The following is a 25,803-nucleotide window of genomic DNA, read 5'->3' on the forward strand; positions in this document are numbered from 1 at the left end:
CTGATGATTTCTTTTTCCTGTTTACCATTTCATGCTTCTCTTAATTCTTATATTTGAAAGTAAATTTTTCTATTCAGCTCTGGTCTTTTCATCAAGAATACTTGAAAGCCCTCTATTTCATTGAATATCCATTTTCCCCCCTGAAGTATTATACTCAGTTGTACTGGGTACATGATTCTTGGTTTTAATCCTACCTCCTCTGACCTCCAGAATATCATATACCAAGCCCTTCAATCCCTTAACGTAGAAGCTACTAGATCTTGTGTTATCCTGGTTATATTTCCATAATACTCAAATTGTTTCTTTATGACTGCTTGTGATATTTCCCCCTTGATCTGGAATTTGGCTACAACATTCCTAGGAGTTTTACTTTTGGAATGTCCTTCAAGAGGTGATTGATGGATTCTTATAATTTCTATTTTACCCTCTGGTTCTAGAATTTCAGGCCAGTTTTCCTTGATAATTTCTTGAAAGATGATGCCTAGGATCTTTTTTTTGATAATGGCTTTTAGGTAGGCCATTAATTTTTTAAATTATCTCTCCTGGATCTATTTTTCAGGTCAGTGGGATTTAAAACTAGATATTTCATATTGTTTTCTAGTTTTTTATTCTTTTATATTCTTATGTTATATATATATGTATATATATGTTATGTTTTATAATTCTTGATTTATAATGACATTAGCTTTCATTTGCTCCTTTCTAATTTTTAAGGAATTATGCTCTACAGTGAGCTTTTGAATCTCCTTTTCCATTTGTCCATTTTGTGTTTTAAGGCATTCTTCTCCTCATTGACTTTTTGGACCTCTTTTGTCATTTGGGTTAGTCTATTTTTAATGGTATTATTCTCTTCAGTATTTTTTGGATTTCCTGTTTACTCATTTTTCATGATTTTCTTGCATCACTCTCATTTCTCTTCCCAATTTTCCCTCTACTTCTCTTACATAATTTTCAAAGTCCTTTTTGAGCTCTTCTATGGTCTGTGACCAATTCATATTTTTCTTGGAGGCTTTGGGTGTAGTAGCTTTTACTTTGTTGTTTTCTTCTGGTTATACGTTTTGCTCTTCGTCACCAAATTAATATTGTATATTCTGAGATTTTTATGCTGTTTTCTCATCTTCCCAGGCAAATATTTGAGTTTCTTACTCTTTGTCAATGTAGGTCTCTGCCTCCAGTGGGGATGGGGGTGATCATGGTGGTAGGTGTAATTACCCAGGTTTGAGGGGTTTTGTATAGCTATTTTTTTTCTTTTTAGTTTTGGAGGGCAGTTGGGGTTAAGTAACTTGCCCAAGGTTACACAGCTAGTTTTTGTGAATGGATGTTAAGTGTCTCAGGCCAGAACCGAACTCGGGTCCTCCTGACTCTGGCCAGCGCTCTTACTCACTGTGCCACCTAGCTGCTCCCTTGTATAGCTATTTTCACAGAAACTTTTAGGGACTTGTAAATTTTTAGCTCTTCTAAAGTGATATATTCAAAGCAGAGGTGTTACTCCTCTCCTGGCCTTATGGTCTGCCCTCCCAAGCACTCTTTTCTGCTTTGGAATGGTGAGGAAGATTCCCTCTCCACTGTACCACAAGCTACACCATGCCAGCACTCCTGCTCACCTCAGGACTGCCACCCAGTACTGCAGCCCAGATCCAAGCAGGGCAAAGCGAGAGGAGTCTGCCTCTGCTCCAGCAAAGAGATCCCTGTAATCCCCCTCTGATCAGCCACTTGATCACCTACCATCTGTGGACCTGTTCTGGAAGCTACCATTGTTGCTGCTGCTGCAGTTACTAGCACCACCTTTACCACCCTGGACTTGGGCTGGACCGGGCTTCTCTTTCACCCATATGCCACAAAGTTTTCCCACTGACCTTCTTCTATGCTGTCTTTGGTGTAGAAGCCTAGAAACTGCCACAGTTGCCAATGATTCAGTCCCCTGAGGCCTATTCCAACCCTGTCCATGCCAGTGTGGACCACATGAACCACGATTCACTCCTAGCCTGGTGTGGTAGACCCTTCCTGTTGGCCTTCTAGGTTGTCTTGGACTGGATATTTGCTTCACTCTGTCATTTTGTGGGTTTTGTAACTCTTTAATATGTTTAGAGTAATTTTTTTACAAATATTTGGAGGGTTTTGTGGAGAGGTCAAGCAAGTTCCTGCTTTTACTCCACCATCTTGGCTCTGCCAATAAATTCTTTTATTAAGGGGATTTATTCTGCGAAGTTTAGATTCAGTCAAAGGGCTGTACTTGAGGATCTAGAGAGCCACATGTGACTTCAAGGCTGCAGGATCCCCATTCCCTGCCTTAGAAAAACAACACCGGTCAGTTGCTGTAAACCTTCACACACTCCACGTGTGTGTGTGTATATATCTATCTCTATCAATGTATATATCCTCAGATGAAACTTACTTTACATCATAAGCAGGCTTGAAAATTATATGCCCCCTTTTTTTTTCAAGGAGTATGTGTATCCTATTTACTCATTAGAATTACACAACACAGCAAGTTCTTACAGTGGGTTGACAAGAATATATGACTAGATGGTTCTAAAAATCCTTGTAAATTTTGAAAGGAGATTTTACAAGGCCTTTTCTTTGTACTTTTACCTATGCATTACTAAAATATCAATTTTCCTTTTTAAAACACCTGTACAAATACTTGATAGGTTTTAACATCCTAACAATGACTCCAAATAACTTAGTTAACAATCTTCAGAAATGATGGCCAAATCATTTTAAGTGAAACTTCCTCTTAAATATAGGCAGAACTAGAAGCTTAACTTCTTAATTATAGAATATTACAGCACAAGATCAGCAGGACTGATAAAATAATCTAACAAATTTCTGCCCTCTTCTCTTTTACTTTCTTTTTTTTTTTTAAAGCAGTCAGGGTTAAGTAACTTGCTCAAGGTTACACAGCCAGTTATTTCTGGGTGTGGTGCTGAGTATCTGAGCCCGGATTCGATCCAGGTCATCCCGACACTGGAACCAGTGCTCCCACCCGCTGAGCCACCTGGCTGCCCCTTTTACTTTCTTTTAAAAGTATAATTCTTAATCTAACAACATCCAGATTTTAAGAAAAGTTGCTTTTCTAACCACATAGCTGATGTAATAGCTTACCAAATTTCAAAATGTAAAAAAATACAGAAACATAACAATACCCTGAATAGTATCATATATTTGTAACTTGAATCAAAATCCATTACCATTCAGATGCTCTTAGTTGAAGTGAATGCAATTTACAATTACCTTACACAGAAAATTATTCAGCTCATCATTTTGTATTATATACTGATCACATCTAAAAACCCATATGAAGTTAGCAAGAATAAAGGAACTACTTCTAATAGTAAAAACAGTTAAAATCCATATAGCATTTACCCTGTGCCAAGAATTTTATAATCATGTGATCCCCACAATGACCCTGGGAGGGGATGCTATTATTATCTTTTTACAGAACAGTAAACTAAGGTAAATAGACATAAGATAACTTGGTTGGATCTCTCAGCTAACAAATTTCTTAATGCCAAATAATAAATGTCTTTTGTATTAGGTTCTAACTTACCATAATTATGCTGATAGGAGAACACACTCAGAACCCATTCTTATTTCCTTCAGGATAGATTTGGGCTTAAATCAAGTCAAATCCAGATTAATAATCAGTAATCATAACATTTTAATTTCCAAGGCCCTGTAGTCTTTGCACTTCAAAAGAAAAAAATACTGCCTATAATAAATTCATATGTTTACCTTTTACCCTCCCTAAAATACATGGTGATGATTCCCAGCTCTATATGTATAATCTTTTCCTCTACTTTCTTAAAGAGCCAAATCTGTTCTCAGTCTCTTCTCTCCTTCACCTATTTCAAACTTTATATGCAGTTTGAAATCACACCTGTTATCATTAGGTTAGCTTATAGTGTGCTGGGCTAAAATATTATGAGATGCTAGATGGAAAGTTTGCTTCCAGACCAGGCAATGAAGATACCTAAGGAATCTGAACTGGTATTGGGGGGTATGGTCAGTTTCCACAGGCAGAAATCTTCAGGAATTTTCACAGAAAAAGTTAGTTAAATAATTTTCATTTTGAACATTACAAGGAAACATTTAAGATCCACAGATCACAATAACTGATACATACATACACACATACACATATAAATATACATATATGCATATGTGTGTATGTATATATATATAATGTATACATATACACACATTTGCCATATCGAATATTTGTATAGTGTTAGATTTAATATGTATGGGCTTCCTACAAATTGATTCCAAAGGTGACAGGGCACGATTAAGTAACCTTGAGCAAGTTACTTAACCCCAATTGCTTTTAAAAAAATTGGACTAGATCCAGAGATTTTAAAGTGCTGACAAACCTAACTCAGTTACTAATATGCTATTCATTTTTTAAAATATATATTTACATCAGTCTTTTAACAATTGTATCCATAATCTGAAAGAATTAAAAAAGAGCAAACTTTTCTAATAACATTTGTAATACAATGAGTTATTAAAATAATGTTAGGTACTTTTCTTCAACGTTTTACAAATAGCATGACTGGGATAACTTGGCTTACTATCAAACTTCTTGACCCATAGATTATAATAATCATAATCACAACAGCAATTTTAATAAATTCCACTTCAAATGAGATCATATTCTATCATATCTTCATATATTTTCTAAATAATATCATATAGAACCTTAAATTATAATTTCAATGATTTAGTATTATATTTATTCCAAGCATTTCATATTATGGGATTAACTTTCCAACTAACCCATTGCCAGATATTTTAAAAGCAACAGTATATAAGAGATTTTAATTATTATACTTAGGAACATGTTGTTCATTGGATTTCTCCCAGCTCCCTATAACAGAAACTGCCACATGACACTTGGAACAAGAGGACCATATCCTCCATTTTGATTCCCAAGCTTGTTGATAGCTTACAAAAGACATGACTTCCTACTTAACAAGAGAGTTCTATTATGTTGCCTAAAAAGCTGTTTTCCAAATTAAAAGTCATACTCACCCCATTTCTGTCCTGCTATTTTTAGAATCTGGAGAGAGTTAACACTTAATAATTTACAAATCAAGAGAATTATATTTCCCTTGAACCTTTCACCAATATTACTTATAAAGAAAGCTTTTACAAAATGGGCAACTAGGTGGTGCAGTGAATAGAGCACTGGCCCTGGAGTCAGGAGTACCTGAATTCAAATAAGTTTTTGATATATTTTGAAATTATACATTTCAAACATAAATTACTGAAATCCTAAAGTGATTGCATTTAAGGTGATGATAGAAAAACCCTGATCAAAGTGGCTTAAAAGACACAAAATCTCTTATTTTTGCAGTCTTAAACACATTGTCCTGATGTCAGATATATTGGTGTAGGGGGGAAGCCAATACCTGGATTTTATTTAAGCATAATCTATGAACTTTAGCTTTGGGATCCGATTACACCTGAATTTAACTTTGGAGTAAAAATAATTTCCTTTTTCAAAGTGCCTACTTTACTTTTCCCTCATTAGCTCTCTATCAGATTTTCCTTTATCTTCATTAGTTTAAAGCTCCTGCTAAAATGCCATCCAAATGGGGAGGGGGGGGGCTTGGTGTTTTTACTGAGAAAGTCCTTTTTTGGATTCTACCTCCAAACCTCCAAACTTGCAATCAAAAGACAGAAATAGAACTCTTTAAAATCACTGCTTTTTAAACATTTTAGCTTGGGGGAGTCTCACCCTGCTTTTTTTTTGCACCCCTTACCTAGCAAAAACAGACCATATCCTACAGACAAAAACAAAACACAGACAAAAACATACAGAAACCAAAGCTGAGATGTAAAAGTTATATTCCCAGTTTGGAAAACATCCTATCCAGGACTAGTAGCTTTTATGGGACTTGGTACCCTCACAACTTGCCTCAGTTTCCTTTATATCTATCTGTAAGAGGCTGCCAGATCATGCCTACTTCAGCACTAGGACTGAGGTACTCAGCTCATGACCTCAAAATGAACTTCTTAGGTGGTCACAACCCTGCTGGATCACCACTAAGGAAAAAAAAAAACAGAGCATCTTTCAAAGCCTTCTTTGGCAAATGCTTCCCACAACTTTTGCACACCTCTCAATATATCCTTATAAGCCTGGTTTGGGGAAGTCTTATCAATAGACTTTACCAAATTCTACTAATGATTCCTTTGCTGGTGCAAGAGAAATTAGAGAGCTGCAGCATTAAAAACAGTTTTATAGACACACACACATATAACCTTGTGCAGAAAAAAAAATTAATTACTAGTAAAAAGGAGAATCGGATCACAGCCAGAGTCCTAACTCTCCAAGTGGGCCCAAGATATATAGGGGTTTATTTTTTGTTAAGAATCCAGGGTGTCAGGCTCTGATCCATTTATTTGCTTGCTATAACTGCAACATTTAAAAAAGTTCAAGAGGCATAATTTCTGGGTAACTAGTCATTTTATTAATAATGTCAACATTTTTTTTATAATTGATCAGTAACACTCAAATTCCAAAGACAATCATGGAAGCAGTCTCACAGTTTATGTGCTCTTGGAAGAGGGGTGTTTCTGAGGGAGGCAATCAACCCTGATTGGTTAACTATTAGTGAGAGGTGGACTTTATGAAGAGAAGTGAGCTCATTCCATTGAGGAGTTGAGAGTGACATCATATCACTCTTGAACAGAGAGACTACGCCTATACCCAGACTACCCCCAGCCTTGGGCAATCAAGACAAAGAGTCTATATCCCCTACCCAAGCCTCAGCTAATTGAGTGGAGTAGCAATAATCAGAATGAGGAGAATATTAATCTAACAGATTGGACAAGGAAATAGAGCAGAGGGAAAAAAGCAGAGGTCTCCCGTTTTTAATAATTGGGTATTAATATGAGAGAGAAACAATAATTTCTTTCAGTGTAAATGTAGAAGGCTGCCAGAGCCATATAATGGAGATGGGGAAAAGAAAGAGGAAAGTGAATGAGATCTTTCCTGTAACCTGAGGTACTGTCATGTGACTCCATGACTGATGAGAAGAAGGGTGAAATAATCAGGTGATAGGAGAACACAGGAAGCAATAGGAAGAAGTAGCCCCAGTTGCTTCTGCTGCTTAGCTAGGGGAATTGAACTGGACACTGAGATAAAAAGAGCACGTAAAACTATTATACCAGTTCTATACAAGTTGTTACAAGCTCAATAAAAATCATGAAACCAGGAAAATTTCTCAGTGGAAAAATAGAAATTCCTTTTGAGTCGCTCTATATGTGAAAGGCAGCAAAGTTTTGTATGGTACCTCTTACAGTGTACTTGTCAATATTCAGTATACCTTTTGATATGATCTGTGTTGCTCTTTTTTGGTCAAGGACTTTTCAAAGACATGGATTCATCTTTCATTCTGTTCCTCAGAGGATTAAGTCAATTTCCAAGTACTGTGGAATTTCAATTACATTTGAAACCTTACAAAGGTTAATGATAGAGTATCCCTCCCTAGATTTCTCAGTAGAGAGCATCTCAACTCAACCATGTTATTACATAACCACTAACAAGAGGTATTTCAGTACTCAGAAACTGCCATTAAAAACATAGAGCTTCAGTTAGTAAGTTCAACTTGGGAACTTGTGATTGTGCAGAAGGATACAACAGAGATGGCAAGGATTCAGAATATTCAAATTGCTCATGGGGATGTTTACAAAAGTCTATTCTCATATACATGTTATTCGCCAGACTTTTCACCTGCTCCACCCTGAAAACTATGAATTTCAGTGCTGATTTTGAAGTTAATATTGTGGTCTTCCTTCACGATGATCACCTAATCACAGAGAATTTTCCATGGAAACTCTGCAGAATTTGAGGTATGAAGATGAAAGCATACAAAAATGAAGAGATAAAAGGGAAGTCCAAATATTTTATGATTTTTATATAGAATAAAAGTCTCAGTTATTTTTCTTTTATTATTCTGATCAGAAATGAACATAATGCCCCAATAATTATAATTACTTCCCATTTTCATTTTGGTTGTTATTTTAAAACATTTGGCTATTTCTAGTCACTGCTTTTGTTGTGGTTTAAAGCATGCAGGGACCCCTCAAAGACTGAAGTTCTGGGCAGGGTTGCCTGGAATTAATTCATAGACTCAAGCATTCTTTAAGTCAAGGTGGCAAAGGTTCATCATAACACCAATAAGATAGACAGAACTCTCTAAGGAGTTTGCCACTTAACAGAAACAATATTAAAGGTTATATTAGGAAAAGTAGTGAATTATCTGGCAGATATGCTAATTAGGTGATAACTTACAACCTTGGTCAATGGTGTCATTCACTACTGGAAACCAGGCAAAGGGGTATATTTTTGGTCTGTTACTTTGGTAACAAGGTAATATTGAGAGTTGATGTTTATAGTTGACCTCTGGATTGAATATGATAACTTTGGGAATCAGTACATGATAGTTCTGTGGTTACAAGATAGTCCTGTTTTACAAGAGAATTTCTTCAGAGGTCAGCTTGTTCTTGTGATGGAAAAAGAGTTTGTTTTACTGGGGCCCACTCGTAAGTAATTGTGGGAAAGGGTCACTTGTCTTATTGAGTTATAGTATATAATAATATAATAGCAATAACATGAGTTATTGCTAGTCATAGTGTCCGTGGACTGGGGAGAAAACTGCCAGGGATAGTGTTTTCAGACTAAGGAGAAATGTGATCTTGGAAGTGGAGCTTTGCTGGATCAAAGGGTATGCACATTTTTATGGCCCTTTGGGCATAGTTCCAAATTGCTCTCCAGAATGGTTGGATCAGTTCAAAACTCCACCAACAACATATTAATGTTCCAACTTTCCCACATCTCCACTATTTATCATTTTCCTGCTTTGTTAGGTTAGTCAATCTGACATGTATGATGTGGTATCTAAGAGTTATTTTGATTTGCATATCTCTAATCAATAGTTATCTAGAGCATTTAATAGATATCTTTAATTTCTTCCTCTGAGAACTACAGGTTCATATCCTTTGACCATTTATCAATTGGGGAAAGACTTGTTTTCTTGTAAATTTGATTCAGTTCTCTACATATTTTAGAAAAGAAACTTTTGTCAGAGACACTAGTTAAAAAATTCTTTCCCAGTTTTCTGCTTCCCTCCTTATCTTGTTACACTGACTTTGTGCAAAAATAACTTTTCATCAAAATTATCCATTTTGCATTTAATAATGTTCTCTATCTCTTTGGTTATAAATTCCTCCATTTTCCATAAAGCTGACAGATAAACTATTCTTTTATAGCCAGCAAATTTATGAGATCAAGAAAAAATAAAAAAAAATATAAAAAATAAAAAGTTAAAGAGAATATGAAACACACCTCTCATAAGAAAAACAACTGATCTAGAGAACAGATCAAGAAGAGAAAATGTAGGAATAATTGGAATAAATGAAAACTATGATAAAAAAGAATCTTTATACAATAATACAAGAAATAGTTAAAGAAAATTGTACTAAAGCATTAGAATAAGAAGGAAAAGTAGGAATAGAAAAAAATCCACTGACCACCACTTGAAAGAGGTCCTATGAGGAAAACCCACAGGAATATAATAAAATCCTGAACCCCCCAGCTAAAGGATAAAATATTACAAGCAACAAGAAATAATTTACATATAGTGGTGACAAATTAGAATCACAGAAGACCTAGCAGTGGCAACACTAAAAGATTACAGATTTTGAAACACTGTATATTAAAGAGCAAAGGAATTGCAATTCCAGCAGAAAATTTATGACCAGTAAAATTGAACATAATCTTGAATTAAAAAAAGGACATTCAATGAATTGTCAAACTTTCAGGAATTTATTAAAAACAAACAACAACACAACTTAATAGAAGATTTGACATACATGAGCAAAAGAAACATAAGGTATATTCCAAAGACCAATTAGAGGGGACCTTTTGTGTCCATAAAATATAAAACGTATGGGTAAGATTGTTACTAATATTTGGGTAGCTCATAAGAAAGATTGGGGCATGATATGACTTCAAAAAGTAAAACCATTCAGGAACAGCTAAAAAGAGTAATTATTTTATACAAATGAGGTGCAAGAGGAAGAATTGATACAGAGGAATTAGATGGTTATGGAGGTCTGTTAGTTCTGGAAACCTACTTTAATAAGGAATGGATTTAAGAGGACAATATCTATTTGTCAATCTATCTATATCTATATCTACGTCTATAGAGAAGTATAATAGTCTTCTAAATTTAGAAAGTAAAAAACACTAAGTGGTTATGGAGGGGGGAGAGATAAGAGAGGAATATTTAGAGGGGAGGCTGAGGGAATAGGATAAAGGGGGATATAGAAGGGTGTTTAGATTGATGGAAATGAGAGGATAAAGGAGGGATCTTTAGAAAGGAGGGTGAGAGAATAGGTCAAAAGGGAGTATGAAAGGGTGTTTTGATTTATGGGAAAGGGAGGATAAGGGAGTGTTCATTGCAGGGGGCATAGGCTAAGTAATAGGGCAAGGTAGTATGTAGAAGTAAAGTAAAGGAGTCAGGAGGGATCAGAAATAAGAGATATACACACATATAAACAAAGATTAGAGGTAGAATCTGTTAGTGAGAGCATATTTTTGTATATGTATATATGCATATATATGTACACATGTATGTATATATCTATATATAAATATAACCATGCTTAATTGAAGTCTGGGGAGAGTTGTAGGGGGAAGGAGAGAAAAAAGAACAAAGTAAAAAGTGTACAGTAGAGAACAAAAGAAAACCTACAAGGAAGCAAAGAAAAGATGGACAGCTCTCAACATAATGCACAGTATTTAATATATAGGTTTTCTTTAAATAGAAATTTATTACTATATATTTTGAATTCTCTCTTATGTCCTGCTGGGCTCATGACACGTATTTTTTCTTATTTTATGTTTGTTTTAACAGTTAAGTTTATAATGTTTCTTTCTGTTTTAATAAAAATATTTTATTTTCACAGAAAAATATAAGAACTCAGGTTCCTAAGAACTAGTAGGAAAAATATAAATTGAAAGAATACATGATCAATGTCTGAAAGATATCTCCAAGTGAAAACTCTCAGGATGATAATAGACAAATCCCAGAGTTCCTACGTTAAGGAGAAAATGTTGAAAGTAGCCAGAAAGAAATTCAAGGTCCATGGAACCACAGTCAGAAGCACACTGATTTAGCAGCTATGCAGATTTAACAGTTACAATGATAAAAGGGTGGACAGCTTGGAATTTGATATTCCAGAAGGTGAAGCAACTAGGATTACAACAGAGATTAATCTATTCAGCAAAACAGCATATTCCTTTGGCAGGGTTTGGAGGTGGGGTGGGCGGGAGGTGAGAGAGATGGATATTTAATGAAATAGAAGACTTTCAAGTATTCATGATGAAAAGATTGTAACTAAATAGAAAATTTGATTTCAAATACAAGACTCAAGAGAAACATAAAAGTTAACATGAAAGAGAAGTCATAAGGAACTCAAGTTTAAACTAAGTGTATTCCTATAAAGGAAGATGATACATATATCTCCTAAGAATTTTATCATTTTTAGGGTTGGTGGATGGACTCTGCAAAAGGGAATGGTATTGAACCCATTATGTTTAGATGATTTTATAAAATGAGGGGACAAGGAAGAGGGTTCCTTTGGGAGAAGGGAGAAGACAGAGGAAGAATGGAAAAAATATATCACATAAAAGAGATGTACCAGGTGTACTTTATACAGTGAAGAAAATAGGAGGAGGGAGAGCTAGTGACACTTAAACTTTAAACTTTATTCTCCCTCTCATATATTACAGATATAAAGTGTGTGTGTGTGTGTGTGTGTGTGTGTGCATTCACATAGTTGGGCAAAGACCAAAGAAGGAAGTAGTGAATGGAATGGGCTAAGAGAAAGTAGAGTGAATGAGAAGGAAGACAGATTGAGAGATTTAGTGGCACAAAACAAAAAATATCATTGAGGGGAGGACTGGGTGAAAAAGAAAAGGAAAAATAGGAGAGAAAGGAAAGAATGGAAATAGAGTTAGTTATAATTGTGAATATTAATGGGATGGACTCACTCATAAAATGGAAGCAGATAGCAGAATATATTAGAAACCAGAATCCAACAATATGTTCACAAGATATATGCAAGACAATATACATTAGAAGACATTCTTGAAACAGAAAGGCACAGAAATAATTAAAATAAGGGGCAGGAATAGAATTTATTTTACTTTAATTGAAGTGAAAGGGACCTAGTCATGATCTCAGACAGAGTTAGAGCAAAAATAGAGCAAAAATTACTTAAGACAGATAATCAGGCAAAGTACATTTTGCTTAAAGGTACCACAGACAGCAAAGTAATATTCATACTGAACATATATGCAACAAATGGTGTAGAAACAAAATTGTTGAAAGAAAAGTTAAATGAGTTGTGGGAGGAAATAGAAGCAAAATTATACAAATGGAAAATTTCAACTTTCCCCTCTCAGACCTAGATAAATCTTACCGTAAAATAAATAAGAAAAATGTTAAAGAGATAATTATAATTTTAGAATAATTAGATACTATAGACTTCTGGAGAATATTGTACAGCATAAAAGGATGGTACCTGTTTTTCATCTATGCATGGCACCTTCACAAATCTGACCAGGTAATTAGGCATGGAGTCTTCACAAACAATTTCTAAAAAGCATAAAAATTAAGTGTATTGTTTTCTGATTATAATGTAACAAAGATTACATTCAATCCAGGTCCTTTGTGATATAGATCATGAATTAAATAGAAATTAATAGCTTAATCCTAAAGGATGAATGGGTCAAAGAACACATCATAGAAATAATCATTGATTCTGCTAAAAATCATGACAATAATGAAACTACATGCCAAAATTTGTGTGATGTAGCTCAAGTAGTACTTAGGGGAAAATGACTATCTTTTAACTCTTATGTTAGTAAAAGAGAAAAAGAGTAGATGAATGAAATGGTCATGTAATTAAAAAAAACTTAGACAAATATCAAATTTACTCCAATTGAACATCAAGGTAGAAATTCTGAAGATCAAGAAAGATTAATAAAATTGAAAATTAAGACAAGTTAAATTGGCTTGTTTTTTTTTAAAAGAAAGAAGAAAATAGAACAAACAGTTTCAAAAATGAAAAGTGAATGCACCACTGATGAAGTTCATCCTCAAAATTTTAACAGATTAACATAAGAAAAAATAAAATGTTTATTTATTTATTTCAAAATTTTATTTTAGACTCAAATGCCAGAACATAAATACAGAATGGAGAAAAGAAACAGAAACATATCATAAACTTATATATTGGAACTTAAATACAAAGTTAGAAAGAAAAAAAGCATTTGTGTGCATCACAGCACATAAGAGAGGATTCAAAATATGTAACAATAAATTTTCATTTCAAGAAAGCCTTTATGATAAGTAATCCTCATGTTGAGAACTGTCCATCTATTCTTTGTTTCCTTGTGAGTTTTCTTTTGTTCTCTGCTGTGCACTTTTTTACTTTGTTTTTCCCCCTCTCCTTCAACCTCCCTCCCCAAAAGCCACAAAAGGTTTAGATATGTTTCTCTATAACTATAACTATATATACATATATATATATACATATACACACACACAATAGACATATATGCATACTTTAGACATATACTTTCCCAAACGTAATGCTGATCATTGTTTTTATGTATGTGCATATCTCTTGTTTCTTATCCCTCCTGCCTCCTCTACTTTACTTCTACCCACTACCTTACCCTCCTATGATTTGACTACCTTCCTCCAAGGATCCCTTCCCTATCCTCTCATTCCCATAAATCTGAACACCTTTCTATACCCCTATTTTACCTATTCACTGAACCCTCCCCTCTAAAGATCCCTCCCTTGTCACCTCCCCCCTCCCTATGCCCCTACTATTTTATTTCTTCTGAATTTAGAAGTCTTTTCTACTCTTCTAAATATAGATGTATTGTTCCCTCTTAAACCCATTCCAGATGAAAGTAGTTTACCAGAACTACCAGTCCTCCTCCCCCATCTAATTGCTCTGTATCATTTCTTCCTCTTGCACCTCATTTATATAAAATAATTACTCTTTTAAGCTGTTCCTAAGTGGTTTTAATTTTTAAATTTATATCATACTCAGGCTTGACCCAATCTTTCTTATGAGCTACCTAATTTTTGATAAGAATATTAGACATTCGTTCTAAATTTTACATGTATAAAAAGTAAAAAGTCTGTCCTTATGGATTTCCTTAGTATCAGTCTTTGTTATGAAACTTATTTTTCTCTTGGTTCTTGTATGTTGAATCTTCTATTAAGTTCAGTATTTTTTTAAACAAAGTCTTGAAAGTCTGAGAGTTTACCAAATGTTCATTTTTCCCATTCAGGATAATACTTAACTTTGCAGGGTATGATATTTTTGGTTGGAGCCCCAGTTCTTTTGTTCTTCAGTATGATATGTTCCAAGATTTGTGGTCCTTTAATGTCGCTTATGCTAGGTCTTGTGTAATTCTAATTGTGGCACCATCCTATTTAAATTGTTTTAATCTGAATGCTTTTGATATTTTTTCCTTGAACTGGGGGATTGGGGATTTGACTAGGATATTCCCATGAGTTTTCCTCATAGAATCTCTTTTAAGTGGTGATTGATGGATTTTTTTAAAAATTTCTACTTTCTCCCCTTGTTCAAATGCTAATGGACAAATTTCTTTAATTATTTCCTGTATTATTGTATAGTCCAGTTATTTTTATATTTTCTTTTCTTGATGTATTCTCCAAATCTGTTGTTTTTCTTATAAGATATTTCGCTTTCCCTTCTATTTTTCATTATTTATATATTGTTTAAACATTTTTTGATCTTTTATAGTTTCACTGGCTTAACTTTGCCCTATTCTAATTTTCAAGGTTTCCTTTTCTTCCTTAAGATTCTGTATATCCTTTTTTAGTTGGTTTCCTTTCCTTTCATGTCCTTCTTGTTTTTCTTGGATTATTCTTTTTTATTTTTCCTCCATCTCTGTCATTTGATTTTTGAATTTTTTTAAGATCTACGAATTCAGTGAAGTAGGAAAGAATGAAGACTTTCTTAAAATGATAAATAGTATCTATCTAAAAGCAAGAGCAACCACTATTTTTAATGATAAAAAAATTATAAATTTTCCCAAGGAGTGAAACAAGAATTTGGTCCATTTTCACAATTATTAATCAATACTGTACTAGATATACTAGCTATAGCAAGAAAGCAAGAAAAAAGTTGATGCAATAGCATATGCAACAAGGAAAGAGAATTATCTTTTATTGGGGGGGGCAGGAGATGTGATGAAAACCATAGAAAATCAACAAAAGCTAATTGAAAGAACAACTTTAGCAAAGGTGCAGTATTATTAATGAATCCACATAAACCATCAGCATTTCTATGTATTACCAACAAAACCTAGCAGGAAGAGATAGACAAATTCCATTTAAAATAATAATAGACAATATAAAATTCTTGGAAGTCTGCTTGACATGAAACACTCCAGAAATATATGAACACAATTACAAAACACATTTTTACCTGAATAAAACAAAATTAAAAATTGGTGAAATGGTAATTTCTCATGGGATTGGTTGAGCCAATGTACTAAAAATTCTACCTAAATTAATTTGCTTATTAAGTGTCATGCCAAACTGACAATTATTTTATACAGCTAGAAAAAGTTATGAAATCCGTCTGGAATAACAAAAATTTAAGAATATCAAGGGAATCAATGAAATATAATAAGGAAGAGAACAGCAGTATCAAATTTAAAATAAAATGCTAATCATCAAATAATTCTATACTGCCTAAGAAATAGAATGGTGGATCAGTGGAATAGATTGGCACACAATATACCATAGTAAATTTGCATAGTAATCTAATGTTCCATAAGCCTAAAGAATCAAGGTTTGGGAGCAAGAATTCACCATTTGACAAAAATTGCTGGGAAAACTGCAAATCAATTTGTCAGAAAATAGACATAGACCAACATCTCACATTGCACACCAAAGTAAGGTAAAAATGGGTACATGATTTTGACATTTAGGACTGTTTAAGTGAATTAAGGAAGCATGGAAAAAAAGTTTACATGTGAGATCCATGGATAAGGGAAGAGTTTATGACCAAACAAAAGATACAGAGGATCATGAGAAATAAAGTGGATAATTCTGATTGCATGAAATAAAAAAAAAAGTTTTTGCACAAGTTAAACCAATGCAGTAAAAATTACAAGGAAAGCATAAAATTATGAAAAATATTTACATTTTTTCTTACAAAGACCTAATTTCTCAAACATATAGGAAACCAAGCTATATTTATAAAAATAAGAGCCATTCCTCTATTGTCAAAGTATATGAATAGACTATTAGTTGTCATAGAAAAAAGTTCTCTAAATCACTGTTTACAAAAATGAAAAATTTTTCTTTTTTTAAAATTTTATTTTATTAGATTTGTTTATCTACTTTTAGTTTACAACATCCAGTTCCACAATCCCTTGAGCTCCAAATTTTCTCTATCTTCCTCTCCTCCCACCTCTTCCCCCCTTCCCTCCCTCCCCCCACCATGGTGGTATGCAATCTGATATAGGCTCTACAAATACCTTTGCATTAAGCATTAGTCTGGTTGTAAAGAAGAATTATAACCGATGAAGTGAACAATGAGAAAGAAGGAGTGAAACAAAACAAAACACAAAAGAGAGAGACCAAGTAGTTTGTTTCAATCTGCATTCAAACTCCATAGTTCATTTCTCTGGATGTGGATATCCATTTCCATCATGAAACTTTTGGAGATGTCTTATAATCTTGCATTGCTGAGAGGGGCCCAACCTATCAAAGTTAGTCATCACAGATACGGTGTATCTGTAATTCTGTACAAACATTCCCTGGTTATGCTCTTATCACTCAGCATCGTATCATATAAGTCTCTCCAGGATATTATGAAGTGTGTCTGCTCCTCATTTTTTATAGCACAGTAGTATTCCATTATAGTCATACATCACAACTTGTTTAGCCACTCCCCAATTGTTTGGCATCCCCTAAATTTCCAATTCTTTGCCACCACAAAGAGAGCTGCCATAAATATTTTTGTTCATATAGGTCTTCCTCTCACTTGTATGATCTCTTTAGGATATAGCCCCAGAAGTGGTATTGCTGGGTCAAAGAGTATGTACTTTTTTTTTTATAGCTTTGGGCATAGTTCCAAATTGCTTTTCAGAATGGTTGAATCAGTTCACAACTACACCAACAATGCATTAGTGTCCCAATTTTTCCACATCCTCTCCAGTGTTTATCATTTTCCTATTCTGTCATTTTAGCCAATCTGACTGGTGAGATGTGGTACCTCAGAGTTGTTTTGGTTTGCATTTCTCTAATCAATGGTGAGTTATTTTTTTTATACTTATAGATATCTTTAATTTCTTCCTCTGAAAACTGCCTGTTCATGTCCTTTGACCATTTATCAATTGGGGAATGACTTGTTTCCTTATCAGTTCTCTGTAAGTTTTAGAAATGAGGCCTTTATCAGAAACAATGGTTACAAAAATTCTTTCCCAATTTTCCACTTCCCTCCTAATCTTGGTTACATTGGCTTTATTTGTACAAAAACCTTTTCAGTTTAATATATTCAAAGTTATCCATTTTGCATTTTGTAATGCTCTCTATCTCTTGTTTGGACATAAAAATTCTTCCCTACTCCATACATCTGACAGGTAAACTATTCCTTGCTCTCCCAGATTGCTTACAGTATTGGCCTTTATAACTAGATTGTGCACCCATTTAGACTTTATTTTGGTATGTGATACAAGATATTGATCTATACCCAGTTTCTGCCATACTCTTTTCCAGTTTTCCTAGCAGTGTTTGTCAGATAGTGAGTTCTTATCCCAGAAGCTGGTGTCTTTAGGCTTATCAAACATTAGATTACTATAATCATTGACTACTCTCTCTCATGTACTTAATCTATTCCACTGATCCACTGCTCTATTCCTCAGTCAGTACCAAGTAGTTTTGATGACTGCTGCTTTATAATATGTTTTAAAATATGGTATAGTTAGGCCACTTTCCCTGGCATTTCTTTTCATTAATTCCCTTGATATTCCTGGACCTTTTGTTCTTCCAGATGAATTTTGTTACTATTTTTTTCTAACCCTATAAAATGATTTTTTGGTAGATTGATGGGTATGACACTATATAGGTAAGGTAATTTGGGAAAAAATTGTCATTTTTATTATATTTGTTCAACCTAGCCATGAGCAACTGATGTTTTTCCAATTATTTAGATTTGACTTTATTGGTGTGAAAAGTGCTTTGTAATTAGATTCCCAAATATTTTAAAATGTTTACAGTAACTTTAAATGGAATTTCTCTTTCTATTTCTTACTGTTGGACTTTTTTAGAAATATATAGGAATGCCGAGAATTTATGTAGGTTTATTTTTTATCCTGCCACTTTGCTAAATTTATTCATTATCTCAAGTAGTTTTTTACTTGATTTTCTATGATTCTCTAAGTATATTGTTATATCATCTGCAAAAAGTGATAGCTTAATCTCTTCTTTGCCTAATTTAATTCCTTCAATTTATTTTTCTTCTCTTATTGCTACAGTTAACATTTCTAATACCAAACTGAATAAGAGGGGTGATAGTGGACATCCTTGTTTCACCCCCAATCTTATTGGAAATGCTTCTAGCCTATCCTCATTACATATGATACTTGTTGATGGTTTTAGATAGATGCTACTTATTATTTCAAGGAAGACTCTATTTTTTTCCCTATACTTTCTAATGTTTTTAATTGGAATGGGTGTTGTATTTTGTCAAAGGATTTTTTCTGCATCTATTGAGATAATCATATGGTTTCTACTAGTTTGGTTGTTGATATGATTGATTATACTAATAGTTTTTCCAATATTGAACCATCCTTGCATTCCTGGAATAAATCACAAAAACAAAAATTAAAACAACTCTGAGGTACCACCTTACACCCATAAGATTTGCTAACCTGAAAGAAGAAGAGAAAAACAAATGTGGAGGTAACATGGGAAGATAGGGACATTGATGTTCTCCAGATCAACAGGTCAAACCATTCTGCAGAAAAATTTGTATCTTTTTTCCAAAGGGTTATAATACTGTACATATTCTTGTCCCAGTAATACCGCTACTAGGTCTACATCTCAAAGAGATCAAAGAAAAGAGGGGATTTATTTGTACAAAAATATTTAAAGACACTGTTTTTGTGATGGCAAAGAATTAGAATTTGTGGGGATGTTCATCAATTGTGGAATGGATAAACAAGTTGAATTATATGATTATAATGGAATAATATTATGGTATATGAAATGATGAGGGGGATGATTTCAGAGAAATCTTGGAAGAATAATATGAACTAATGCAAAGTGGTGTGCATATTATATGCAGTAACAACCATATTGTGATGATCACCTGTGAAAGTCTTAGCTACTCTAATCAATAAAATAATCCAAGGCAATTCCAAAGGGCTCATGATGAAGAATGCTACCGTGTTTCCCTGATAATAAGACACTGTCTTATTATATTTTTTTTGGACAGAAAAACACCAGAGGGCTTATTTTCAGGGGAGGGCTTATTTTAATGAACATTGACAGCAATTTTAATAAACAGGTAAATGTGAACAAAAAAATATACCTTTATTCAGTAATGAATTCAATAAAGAACAGGATGACACGCTTACTGCTGCAGCTTTGATTGGATGCAGCTCGGAGCGCGGCGTGTGTTTCACCCGGGGGGGGGACGGTGCATACAGAGGGTACCATAATGTAGCGTGTAGCGCAGGGGATCACCTTCACTACAGTAGCAATCTCAATAGGGCTTATTTTCAGGGGAGGGCTTATTTTAGAGGAATCTTACACAGTAAGGGGAGGGCTTATTTTCGGGATAGGTCTTATTATCGGGGAAACACGGTATCCACCTAAGAGAGAGAACTTATGAACTCTTAAAGCAGACTGAAGAATACTTTTCCCACTTTCTTTATTTTTCATCCTTTTTCCCAACATGACTAATATGGAAAATATTTTGTATGACTTCACTTGTAAAGTAGATACCATATTGTTTGCCTTTTCAATGGATAAAAGAGGAACTAGAGGGAAAGAGATATTTTCACACCCAAAATTATAATTTTTTTTCCAAAAAAGAGTTAAATTGAAATTATAAAAAAATATGCCCAGATAACTTAGAACCAAATGGAAAAATAGAAATGGATAGAATTTGCCAATTACCTTCTGAAAGAGATCCCAAAATTTAAACTCCCAGGAATATTATAGCCAAGTTCCAGAGCTCTCAGATCAAGGAGAAAATTCTGCAACCAGACAGAAAGAAGCAATTTAAATAACATAGAGACACAGTCAAGATCTCATACAATTCAGTAGCTATCCCTTAAAAGAAATGTACAGTTTAGAATATGATATTCTGGCTTATGACTCAGAACATCCTACTCAGAAAAACTGAGTATTATATTTCAGTAGGAAAAAGTGGATATCAAATGAAATTGATAACTTTGAAATATTCTTGATAAAAAGAGAAGAATAAAAATGAATATGAAAGGAAAATCATAATGGGTTAATAAGATTAAACTATTTATATTCCCAAATAGGAAAACAATTCATGGAACCCCTAAGAACTTCATCATCAGTAGTGTAATATGTACAAACATACACATTCTTGTGCATGTGTGTGTGTGTGTACACATATACATACACACATACATTGATTTAAACTAGATCTGTGATTTTATTTGTATAAGCAATTCCTTGGTTGAGGTGAGGAATTTCCCGGTGCCAATTCAGATCTGTACCTTCTATTAAACTTATATTTTTATGGAGCTGCTCAGACAACTGAAATTTTGGTGTCCAACTTCAGATCTGTGACATGCTGTCTCTCTGCTTTTCTGATAAGATTACATTTTAATTTGGTTTTACATTTTCCTATTCATTTTAAAACTTTGGAGTGAAGCAGATATTAAAGTTTAAAGGTTTGGGGTATGTTCTTTTTTCTTTTGGGTATTTTCAACTCTACTTCAATTTTTTACTTAAAAACAAAGTCAAAAATAAGAGTCAGTATCACTCAGTAGTTGAAAACATTTTAGAATTCCCTCTGTTCCCCATATACAATGCTGTCAGACTTCAGAATGAAACTTGCCTGCTCTTGTGCCATAGGTATGATTTTTTTTTAAGTAGCACATAGGCCCGTTCCCCTAAAAACCTTCCCCACATTTCAGGTAATCTTTGGGTCACCATTCAGTAAAACCATAGGTCATGAACTCTGACTAATACATTAAATGTTATTAATCCAGCGAGAAGGGACATAACACACACACACACATACATATATATATATATGTATATAAAACATAGAGTTCATAACAAATTAAGTAACAACAAACATCCCCTTATGTCCATAGGAGCATAGCCTTACACTGGTTACCTCATTATCAGAAGTATATCAGTGGTACACATTCTGAGGATAGGTGTAAAGATATAATGTGGATAAGCACATGCAAGGCATATATATATATAATGACCACATGTAAAGAGGCTATCATGCAGGTGATTCTTCTGGGTGCAGGTTTGGACATCGCTGTGGAACATGGGCATTTTCTTCCTACATATTCTCTCTCCTGGAGTTCTCATCAGCTGCTGTAAGTTTAATTGTCATGTTTGTGTAGATTGCTCCCCACTCTTTCTCCCGAGTTTCAGTTATATATCACTACCTACCCTTTAGCCATTTCATATTGTTCATTTTGAAGATTGTGTTAGCATCCCATAACACTGTGATGTAAATATATTTCTAAACCTAAGAAAAAGAAAGGGTGACAAAGTATTGCAGAGTAGCTCTCTTCAAAACTGATGCATTTGACATGGAAGAAGTGAGTTGAACTCCTTCATAGTCTGGTACCACAAAAAGACAAAACATATCAGAACAAATCAGATATACCAATATCCCAGCTGGTGAAAATGTGTCAGTGCAGATGTCTGTGATTGTTAATGTAGTCAAGCAATGAATACAAGTGAACTGAACTGAAGATCCAAGTGTTTTTATTAAATGCCAGTAATTAATCTTAATAAAATTATAATAAATATAAATGTACTTAAAACATTCATAAGAATCCATTGTATGATTTATTAATATATTACAATAAATTATATCATTATGACAAATATAAATAATAAATTTTGTTTATGGAAAAGGACGTTTTATCATTTTTGTAAATTAGCAACACATATTAAAGAAAAAAATATCAACCAAGCAGGATAATCAAAAGACATACATTTATAAACTCATATTAGACAAAATAAGAATGGAAACTGAAAAATTATTTACATTTCAAGAGAAAAATTGATGAACCTAACAGCATTGAAATCTACATTTAACATAAATTATAGAAGTCTTACCTAATAATGAAAACTTTAATTTGGTTTTACATTTTCCTATTCATTTCAAAACTTTGGAGTGAAGCAGATATTAAAGTTTAAAGGTTTTGGGTATGTTCTTTTTTCTTTTGGGTATTTTCAACTCTATTTGGCAAAATGGCAAAAAGAATGCTGATGATTTGAATGAATTTGAAAAAAAAGTGTGGAATGGAATTTCAAAGAATTGTTTTAAATTTGATTGCATGAATGCAACTAATAGACATACTATACCAAATCAGAGTAGTTTTTAAAAAGTCATTTGTTAAAACATTTCTGCAATAAAGCACTTTTTCACAATTTTTGACAGAGTTTATAAACACATTTCAGGACCTAATACAAGTATGATGTGACCATAGCTATGATAAAGACTAAAAACTTAATGGGGGACATGCCTCAGAAACTGCTATGGCAAAGATGGCTTAAAAAACCTAAAGAAAGATAATGTGTGATTAAACATATGAAGTAGAACACTTGAAAACAACATAGTCAAAAGAAAAGGAAACATGCAATTTGAATCTAGAAAAAAGTCTATCAGAAATTAGTAATCCGTTTTATCAACAATTAAAAAAAAGCCAAAAGGTTAAAAGGATTAAAGTTGAACAAAGAACAAACTAACATCAACAACAAAAAAAAGTTATACTATAGGGGTATGAGAAGTACAGAGGGACGTCTTGAGGAAGGAATATATGGGAAATTTCTGGTTGTATGTAATCAAAAGGATTCCAAAACAGCGAAGTTACAAATTATATTTAATTCTAAAAAGAAAGCAGATTAATTACCATTAATATAATGAACTATGAAATAGTTACAAGAAAGGAGGTAACAGCTTCATTCTTTAAGATTCATTTCTCTAAAAAATAGAAAGTGGAAAGTTTTTATGATAGCTATAATTTTTGTTTCAACTGATTCATGAATTACTAGCAAAGCATTAGTAACCTCTTCTTAAACAATCCTGATCATTTATTTTTAGCAGACCACATTCCACATTTATTTACAAGGGTATCAAATATAGGACAATTACAAATTATTCACATCTTATATTGTTTAATAAGTATAGAAATACTTAAAAGAAAATTACATATTGGTTGAAAAATAAGGAGTGTGTCAAAAAGTCCCAGCAATACAAAGAGCAACTCGTTATTGATTCAGGGACTATTAAACGAACTATCTGACACCTGTGGTTATGATCCCAATGTAAAAAAAACAAACTGAAGAAGATCCCAACTTTTCATAATAAGTTCTAGGAAAGGTCTAAAAAAGCACCAGATAGAATAATGATCAAGATGACCAATGGAAAACAGCTAGAACCTAACTATACAATCCTGTATCACACAAGTAGAAAGAAAGCTGTGGTACCTGTAGACGTGTAAGTCAGAGCTTTTTCTGATAGGTTGTAACTGAAGCCTGTGGGTGCCCTAAATGAGGCAAGGATATGAACCAAGGGGGTCAGTAGCCAGTTTGAGCTCTGCTAATCAAGTCCTGAAGCCAGGGCAGGTCTTAGTCTTAGGCTGCTAGAACAAAAGTGGGTTAGTGAGCCATCCTCTTGTTTATTGTGTAGGGGACAGGGTGAAGTAGTACCCACTTGACAAAGTCAGGTCAAAAATAAGAATGACTTGACCACAGGGATTATAAAAAATTAAGCAAGAGATTAAAATATGAAATTAGAATTTAAATTAGTGTATTGCAAATTGAAAGGACTATCTTAGAACAAAAATCCATGAGCAACAAAAAGTATGAATACTAATGTAGAAAGACAAAAATTAGAAGAACATTTAAGGTATCTAATATTGAAAACAGTTAATTTGAAAAATAGCTTGAGGAGAGATAAATTAAATATAATCAGAACTTTCCTAGATAGGCAGAATTGTTTTCTCATGGGAATTTTTGTATAAACACACAGAATTGGGAGGAGGCTAATGTGGAGTGGGTTCATTTGAAATATAGTTCATGTCTGGAGGAATAGTGGGGGAAGGCGAGAGGGGAGGGAGAGAGAGAGAGACGGACAGAGAGAGAGAAACAGAGAGACAGACAGAGAGAGACAGAGGCAGAGAGACAGAGAGAGACATACAATTTCAGAAGTTCAGAGACTAGTAGAGTCTGGGTCATCCTGGTTTGACATCAGGAGTCAAGTCATCTCTGCTCCTAAAAAGCAACAAAAAACAAACAAAAATTTCAGATATGAGGATCTAGAATGGACTGAAGTTTAATTTTTACTAGTATTTTTAGATCAGCAAATGTCTGGAAGGTTTAACTCCCTGCTCCAACCCCTACTGAGTGAAAAAGAGAATTTTTTTGTCCTTTCAATTTCTTTATTTCTGTAACACAAAACCTTCATTAGCTTTATTAATTATAGTCCTTCTATATGCAGACATGAATAACAATAACAGATATGAGTTAGAGAGGTTATGCTTAGACAAATCAGTAATTGGTAACACATTTAAAAAAAGAAAATATAGTGTAGAAAATACCTGCCAGATACAAAAAATGAATAATGGGGAAGAGAAGTTTTAATACTACCATATTGGAAGAGTCTTTTTTCTTCCTGGGTGGCATCTAGAGTTTCATCCACAACATTGGCATCATGGTAGGAGGGAGAAAGGTACACCTTCTCCTTAGGTTTCAGGCCCTTTTCCTACTAGCAAAGAAGTCTGAATGACCAATTATATTCATCCCCAGTGTTTAGAGTTTTGTAGTTCCTTGCAAAATCTGTGATATGCTTAATGCAGCATTTTATAGCACAGCTAAAATAAAACAAACCATCAACCATGCAATGCCTTCCATAGCCACCCCAGAAGTGTAACAAATGTAGTCACAGGTTTGGTGTAAACCTATACCCAGCCGAGGTAAAAAATTTTTCTGCTGGCTCCCAGGACCACAATATACCATTATTCACCATCTTACTCCTCCCCTGGCAGTCCTAGAAGATGATAAATGTTAATAGCTAGATCAAGTCCCAGCCCAGCACACTTTGCACACTCCTTGAAGACTGTGAGCTTCAGTATTCATCTATCATGGCTAACAATCTCCCATCACCTGAAACTCCCACCATATCTGTATTATTAATCACCAGTTATATAAGAATATTAGCAACTCTTTTTTCATTCTAATTTTATTTATTTTCATTCTCAAATACCAAATGAAAAGGCATTTCCATATACTTTATAGAACAGGAGAGTTCATGAAACTGTGAATCTCTATTATTTAGGAGTTGATTTTCTTTTTAAATATATGTTTTACATATAACTTGCAAAGTAATCCTGATTATTTCTGATACCTTATAGTTTTCCTTCTATTCTTTTATCATTTTGGAAGGGAGAAGAGGAAGTTGTCCATAACTCCAACTCTACTT

General features: G+C 33.7%; 1 protein-coding gene and 1 pseudogene across 1 annotated transcript in view; both read left to right on the forward strand.

The window, feature by feature from the left end:
* MDGA2 (MAM domain containing glycosylphosphatidylinositol anchor 2) overlaps positions 1-25,803 on the forward strand; it is a 990,863-nt gene that overhangs the window by 164,975 nt on the left and 800,085 nt on the right. The gene's annotated exons all lie outside the window — the stretch shown is intronic.
* Positions 7,031-9,319, forward strand: LOC138156904 (vacuolar protein sorting-associated protein 26C-like; annotated as a pseudogene).

The sequence above is a fragment of the Petaurus breviceps genome, unplaced genomic scaffold, assembly GCF_028583685.1.
Source record: "Petaurus breviceps papuanus isolate PSGF00001 unplaced genomic scaffold, PetGlider_PUasm1.0 164, whole genome shotgun sequence".
Lineage (NCBI taxonomy): Eukaryota > Metazoa > Chordata > Mammalia > Diprotodontia > Petauridae > Petaurus > Petaurus breviceps.